The 8,150-nt window shown below is 33.1% G+C and overlaps 1 long non-coding RNA gene across 1 annotated transcript; it reads left to right on the forward strand.

Moving 5' to 3' along the window:
• Window positions 1-5,837: 5,837 nt before the first annotated feature.
• Window positions 5,838-7,075, forward strand: LOC149515733 (uncharacterized). The gene is made up of 2 exons (XR_016326268.1): window positions 5,838-5,881; window positions 6,728-7,075. It is a non-coding gene; the product is annotated as an uncharacterized LOC149515733 (long non-coding RNA).
• Window positions 7,076-8,150: the final 1,075 nt, after the last annotated feature.

An 8,150-nucleotide genomic window follows, 5' to 3' on the forward strand; every position in this document is an offset into this window, starting at 1 on the left:
GAACCTAGATGGATACAATGGTGTCTCGACAACTGTTTTCTCCCTTGTCTTGTGCGTCTCAACAACTTCTTTTTCTTTTGTCAATTTCACTATCATCTGTTTTAATTATGCCAGTTGTCTATTTACGTTTTGTTGCATTCTCGTAACTGTTTCACCGATCTCTCCTTGGGTCTTTTCTACTTTGTCCATTCGACTGGCATCTTTATTTTCCATGATTCTGGTATTAAACCGAGTGCTATAAGTGTGTAGACTCAACTGACCTCGTTTCCTAGGATAGCTATCCTTGAGCCTTTTATTAATCATCAGAAGTAAAAAATGCACAATAAGAATTTTATTATCAAAAATTTGTTAGCTTTGAAGATTTAATAAAAACATATTCACAATTTATCTTTAACTAGCATGAAAAATAATGAATTCAAACAGATGATGCATGATGTGCAAGCTAAATTTTATTATTATTAAAAAAAGAGAAACTCGAGTTTCATCATATATTTTGACTGGGTTATCTAAAGACATTCTTTCCTGTCTCAAAAGTTTGGTGAAAACATACTTGCAACCATCATTCTTTCTTACACTCTTTTAGGCACGCCAATAAAATAAATAGATGCATCAATTCATAGAAAATCTAGGTTACAAGAAGTTTTTATTCATTTTCAAAAGCATCAAGTTTACACATTATGAACCATTCTAGGGCTAGGGCCAAAAAGTACCAGATCTGCTCTCACTTCTCTTTGTCTCATCTAAAAAATAGTTGACTATGATTACTAGGGAAGACAACTCTTTACTTAAGAGCTTTTTATTCATCATCCTGATCAACTTTACTGTTGCCTGCAGCATTACCTACCATTTCGATATAGATCAAAGAAGGGTTCTTGTGAATAACTGGCTTCATCTTGGCATCAAAACTCAGATATTCGACTTTTATCAATCCTTATACCCTATGTTTCAAAGCTGTGCAGTCTTTCAAAGAATGGCCCACAACACCAAAATGGTATTCACATTAGGCATTAGGGTTATACCATTTAGGAAAAGATGGTTTGTGAGGTTCAGCAGGGATAGGGGCAATGAAGTAGTTCTCTAGGAGCAACGGGTATAATTCTATGTAAGACATGGGTATTGGATCAATAGGGGCTTTTCTTTTGGTGTTACCAGAGTTTTTCTGTCTTGTGGTTAGTTTACTTTGCTGAAAAGGTACTGGTATAATTGGTCTTGAGGTGAATTGAGAAACTCTGGGTCAAAAATCGGGTTCAAAAGGTAGTGACAGGATAACATGCTGAACAGACGATTGTGAAATATGAGATGGTGGATATGGGTTCAAGTGTGAAATTCTTGGTGGTTGTATGAAATTGGGGGTCTAATCCTAGGTGCTTGGAAAGGAGATTGAAAATGGTCATAAAGAGGATTTAGGTATGGGTTATGACTTGAGATAGTTGGTAATGGTTGTTTGAAGCTAGGTGACTCCTTATTGGAAATCAAACTCTTGAGCTCAGTCATTTGCGTGGCTAGTTCACCTCTCTTGAGTTCGCCTAAATTTCGATCACTGTTCAAATCACCTAATGCTTTAGCATACTCTGGCAGAGTGCTGAAACTAACGGGAGCCAATTGACCTTGACTTGACGGTAGTGACAACGGTCTTTGAAGAGGAACAAACTTAACTCCATCACTACCTCTAACCATTTCTATCAATTGAGCCATATGTAGTTTCATCTCTCGAAGCTCAAGCCATAATTCCTTTTGATTCAACTCCAAAGCACTAATCCTTGTTTCCAATTGATCTCTCATTTTTGTCACTCTGATTCCCACCAAGACAGACATTTTATTCCGGAACTTAGACCCAAAAATTCTAGACTATTACCTTTATTAAATGAATATCACAAAAACAATGACACACAAAGTATGTTTATGAACATATGAATATGAGAATGTCACTGAATGCATATATACTTATGACAATGAATTTTTATATGTACAAATGACCTAAATGAAAATTTTCATCAACTATGAATATATATGCAAAAAAAAAAAATGCAATGTTTTGTTGCAAGAATGGTGGGATATGAAATGCAATGTATGTTCCCTACGACCCTATTATTCATGAATCTATGTGCATGAAATGCAATGACATATTTACGTGAATGATGAGATGTATTCCTATGACTAATGTAGCATGCTTGTATGGAATGCACGGACCTACTGTATGCATGAGATATGTATGTATGAAATGCAATGCATGTGTTGCGCTGGCTTAATAAGGTAAACACTGCCTTAAGATACGTAATGAGATAGCATGCATACACTACTTATCAAGAAGTGCATGGGATGCATGTGCATGAAGTAAAATGCGTGTGCTACCTATTGATATGGAATGCTCATATTATCCTATTGTAATGTGCATGGGACGAGATACATGTATGATGTATGAAATGAGAAAGATGAAATAAAATATGAAATTTTTTTGTTTTGAGAAGAAAAAAAAAAAAGAAAGAAATAAGGCTTGAAAATTAGTCTTTATTCGGCCAATAAACAAAAGATTTAAGAAAAAGCTTTAATCTTTGAAAATGTTCTTTTGTCTTTTTTTTTTCAATGATTAACCTAAAATAAATACCACATATTCAAATATAACGCACACAATCAAAGAATATATAAAATAAAAAAATTAAAATGACTCGAGAATTCAAAACAAACAAGTAAGAAAAATAATATAACAACCATACAACCAAATAATATAATGTATAATGTCCTAATTTTTGGTAATTTTCTAAAAGACGGCATGGCTCTATCCTAGGTAGGCTTCTTATGGCTCACGATATGCTGGGTTATGATTTATATGTCTAAAGGTTCCTAGACTATTCCTCACATCATCGTTTATTATAAACTAGTAAAGTTTCCCGATCCTCGCCCATTATGGGTTATTAACGGAAAGGGTTCAATCTGAGTGGGAGTGTTTTGCTAGCAAATGCGAAGGTTATTACCTCACGAGAGCGTAGCTACTTCACTTCTTCCTAAAAAGGATAGAGCTCGGGTATAGATCTCATGCATGCGAGTGAATATGCAAAGTGTGTGCAAGGTAATGTATTAATCAAAATAACATGAATAAATCAAAAACAAAATCAAAATGAAGTAATAACTAGCACATAATTTATTTCATTTATTAACACGACTGTTTTCAAAAAAAAATAAAATAAAAGAAATTAAATTAAATATCAAATAAAATCAATTAAATCCAATCATTGTCAATAGCACATAATTAAAATTTTGGCCTGACTCTCAAATAAGTCCCCAGTGGAGTCGCCAAGCTGTCGTAACGGTTTTGGGACCGTCAGACGTAAAAATGAGATGTTTTAAAATCGAGAGAAATAAAAGGGGGTAGTCACCACCAATCTTTGTTAGGGTGTGATTGGCCACCCAAAAATTTATCTTTTAATAAAACTATAAAAATTGGTTTAAAGTTTATCAAAAAAAAAGATTTCGGTCTATGAAAAACCAGGTTGGGTCCGAGAGTCGGTTACATGTGGGGAAGGATTAGCACCCCCACAACGCCCATAAATTCATACCATTTAATTACGTGCTATTTTCGATGTTGGATAAAAATAATTTTAATTTGAAATTTAACACTAATTCCCTTCATTTAAAAAAATATTTTTGCTAAAATTTTTATTTAGGAATATTGAGAAAATCTTTAAGTTAAAGAATTATCTTGAAATTCTCCAACATCTAGGCAGAATTTGAAATAACTCTTTTCGCTTAAGATTTAACACAACAATCCTTAAAATGAAATAACACTCTTTATAGAAAATTATTGGTGACTCTCAACATCTAGGCAGAGTACCAAGAATTATTTTTTTCGGAATGTTATTTTTATTTTATTTTGTAATATCATAACTTTTTTTAAAAAGGTAGTACAAATAAAAATTAAAAACAGAATAGTACAAATAAATACTAATAATAACATGCTAATGTGTGTATGTCAATGAATGTTATGTAAAATGAAATGCAATTTAATAGTTGGATTCCTAAGTATAATGAGATCACCCTGACTTTTTAACATCTAGGCAGAGCTTAGGTGCGACTGTTTATATTTAAGATCCTAATTTTTTATTATACTTTTTATTTATTAATCTTGTTATTAAAGCGAATTAAGAAATCGTGTGAAAAGACTTAACGAAGTAAAATTTTCTAAATACCCCATCATCTAGGCGACATTCGGGAACAAATTGCTTCAAATAAAATTTTCACACGTGTCTTTAGGATTTTTAGGAGGTTTTGAGTAAGGGCTTGAATAGAGGTTTTGAAGGTTTGGTTTTAAGGTTTAGAGGGTTTTAAAACTTGAATTTTAGGATATGGAAGGTTTAGGGTTTTGATTTTAGAGTTTGGAGATTTTAGGGTTTGTGTTTTAAGGTTTGGGGTTTTGATTTAAGGGTTTTGGATTTTAGGAGATTTTGGATTTTTAGGGATTTTAATAATTTAGGATTTTGAAAATTAAACAATAGTGTTTAAGTTTTAAGTAAAATGCGAACATTTATAAAAATCATCATCATCTAGGCGGACTTTTCGGAGCAGGTTCAATTTTTTATAATTTTTAAAAAATAATTAAAAATTTATTATGTGTTTTTTTTTTATGAAAATTTATTCATAATAATTCTCCAACATCTAGGCAGAATTATCTTTTAAAAAAATATTTTTTTATTCCCTCCAACATCTAGGCAGGAAAAATAATAAAAATAATAATAAATATTTTTTTAAAACATTTATATATATATTTTTAATTATTATTCGTTTTTAATTTTATTATTATTAAAACAATTAAACATTTATTTTAACAAATTTAAAAATTTATCATGCATAAATATAAAAATATACTTAAAATAATAAAAATAATAATATAAAAAATTCAAAAATTCAAAAAAAAAAATTTTTTTACCTGACCGGTCTAGTCAACGCTGGTCTGGATCGGTCTGACCGATTTTGCGGTTCAGTCAGCGGTTCGGGCGGTCTAGTGGTTTAGACCGGTTCACTGGCGGTTCGTCTATACCGGTTCAAGGTTGGCTGAAGTGGGTTGGCGGGTCGGTTTGAGTGGATCTCGGGTTGAAGCACCGCGTCGGCCGTCGCCTGGGTCACCGTCAGCTGTCGCTGCCGAGGGTCGCCGGTGACCGAAAAATGCCAAAAACTTTCTAGAAGCTCCTTTCAACGAGATATTCCCAGATCTGAAGTCCGTTTTACCAGAAACAGCCCCGATCGGCGTAGATCGGGGCTTGAAGCTTTCGATTTCTTTTTTTTAAAAAAAAAAAAGAAACTGATGATTTCTTTGCTTTTGCAGGGAGCTTGGCGCTAAGGTTCCTCCCTACGGGGAGGATTGTTTGTCTCTTTTTTTTTTGTTTCTATTTTTGCATTTCTGTTTTGGGTATTTTGAGTGTTTGAGAGTGTTTTGAGGGAGAGGTAGCTCGTTTGGTGATTTTTGGTAGGGATGAAGTGAACGGGTTCTTGGGCGTTCGAGAGAGATTTCTGGAAAAGAGGGGATCCGAGAGAGCTTCTTCCCAGAGCTTAAAGGGGAAATGGCTGGAGATTTTTAAGGGCTTCAATTAGGGGGATCTAGGTGGCTGTAGGGTGGCTGTAAGTAGGCTAAAAGAAGGCTGTATGGTGGCTGGTCGGAGGCGATAGCAGTGCCAACCACCCTACTTTCTGTTTTTTCTCTTTTTTTATTATTTTTTTATATTTTTATATTTTTATATAATTAATAATAATAATAATAATAATAATTATTATTATTATTATTATTATTATTATTATTATTATCATTAAAATTAAAACAGTAGACCCGGACAAAATCGGTGTCTACAAGGAGGTGGCGGCCCAAGTTACCAAACTCTTAGAGCTCCAACTGGTATGTTCTTTTTTGTTTTTTTTTTTTACAATTTATTTTCTTGCCATATAAGAAAAACTTACTTAAATTTATCAGTCTTTCTTTTTCTTACTCTGTACCTTTGTGATTAGAAGGTAATTATTTTTGCTATTGGTGTATTAAATTGAAAATTCTGCTATATTTGCAATGATTAATGGCTTAATGAGTTATTCTTAATAAAAAAAAAGTGTTAAAGAATGGTTTAGTAAGGAAACTTTGTTCTTCCCAAATAGATAATAACTGAAGGAGAGAGAAACTTTCGAAATCATGACATCTAGTGTTAAGATATGGAGATTTGGTCATTGAACTGAGTGGTTTTACTTAATGGAAGTTACATCTGGTATGCTAGGGAAATTTAGCGAGGAAGGTTGTTATTTTCGATGCACTTTAAGTTTGAATGAATACTGTACATTGCAATTTACTCTTATGTTTTCCTTTACTTTATGGAATAGTTACCGGTTATTTTCATAGTTACTAATTTCTTTATGTGGAATGGAGTCCATGGTGAATATTTTTAAAAAGGAGGTTCTGAAATGAACCTTCTCCTGATGGATGTATCCCTTTGGTGGTTCTGTTTATATTTTTTAACTTTCCTTGAGCATGCTCTCCTTGCTTATTTCATTGTGTGTTTGTGTGGGTCTCTTCTTAGGAATGTAGAGTTGTCGACTAATGATTTTGCATTCACATTCTAAAACGCCTAAGAATATTGTGGCCGAGTTACTGGGGTTGCAGTTATATGTCGTTCATGATGGTAATATTGTAAAGCTTTTATTTAGTGTTACTGAAGGAAGCTTAATGTTTAATGATGCCATTGTCTATCCTATGCAGAAGTATTCCAACAACAGCCACCAAAAAACTGGAAGGGGGTTTTTAGTATCTCGTCATACACACACTATTTTAATGTGGATACAGATGTTGTCATTAACAGATTGATAAGTTCCTTTTATCCTGTTGGTGGAGATTTTTTCAGAAAGATTGATGCTAACCTTGATCTGTGAGTATGCTTCCCACCCCTAATTCTTCTTCTGCCTTCATTATATCATAGAACGATACATTCTATAATATGGATGAAAAAGCTGCTTTTGTCAAAGCTTCATCAGTCTATTTTTGGAATGGAAGTTGCCCTTTAGAGGTGAAAAGTTTATTTTCTTGTGTTTTAGACCTCATAAAAGCATATTATCTCTAGTCAATATAAATTGAGATGAAAAGTAGGATTGAAAGCACCTATAGCTCAGTAGCTAGAGCATATGTTTCCTAAGCAGAAAGTCATAAGTTCAACTCCTACCTGGCGCGTGTTGATTTATTTGATATACTGATTCTCTTTTGCAAGTTCTTTGTCATATCAAAGAAGTGCTCGGATTGAGGTTAACAACAAGGTTGCCTCATTTAACCACAGATTGTGTTAATAACAACATTTTGCATAGCTTTCGGTCTAAACGGCTCTACTCTTTATGTTTGATTATTTGTATGTTGGCATTATTAGCTAGAACAATTTTGATGTAACAATATTTCAATTTCTTTTGGATATATAAAATCACCTAATTATCCAAAAAGAAAGCATACTAAACATGATTAGTGCATGTGGTTTTTATCTAAAGGGAATAAAGGCCAGCAGTAATACAAAAGATACACGCACGCATCAGTTGCACGTTTATTGCATCGTTGTCTATAATTCTTATCTTAGTCCTACCCTTTTCATTTATGGTCAATTGGTCATCTTTGCAAGTAGACTAATAAAAAGAAGCCATTTTTAAGAAAGAAAATAGGAAGACAAGATAGATAGAATCCTTTGATCTTAATAGTTTTATGGAAGTTAAAGTACACTAGAATTTTGTACTTTGTTTTTGTTGGGAATATTGACTCAAATCCCATAAGAGATTTGTTTGAGATTTGCTAGAGATTTGTTTGGGATTTGTCAGATATTGCTTGATGGACAAGAAGACTTGCAAAAGAAGAATTCCAAGAGAAAGAGGATTCTTAATAGGTAAGTTTGACTTGTAAGAGAAAATTCTAAAAGAAAAGGGATTCTTAATAGGCAAGTTTGACTTACAGGAGAAGAATTCTAAGAGAAGAGGGATTCTTAATGGGCAAGTTTGTATAGTTATAAATAAGTGAAGTCTCTACAGGGTTAGGTATGAGAAAAAGATGTAAGAGTTATAGGGTTTTATGGAATAGACACTCCATAGGAGTATTGAGGCTCTACGTCTTATGGGTGTGTATGTTTGTTTGTGAGTGGACTATAGGAGACTGA

The sequence above is a fragment of the Durio zibethinus genome, chromosome 12 (genome assembly GCF_047325235.1).
Source record: "Durio zibethinus cultivar Kanyao isolate XHJ-2024 chromosome 12, ASM4732523v1, whole genome shotgun sequence".
NCBI classification, from domain to species: domain Eukaryota; kingdom Viridiplantae; phylum Streptophyta; class Magnoliopsida; order Malvales; family Malvaceae; genus Durio; species Durio zibethinus.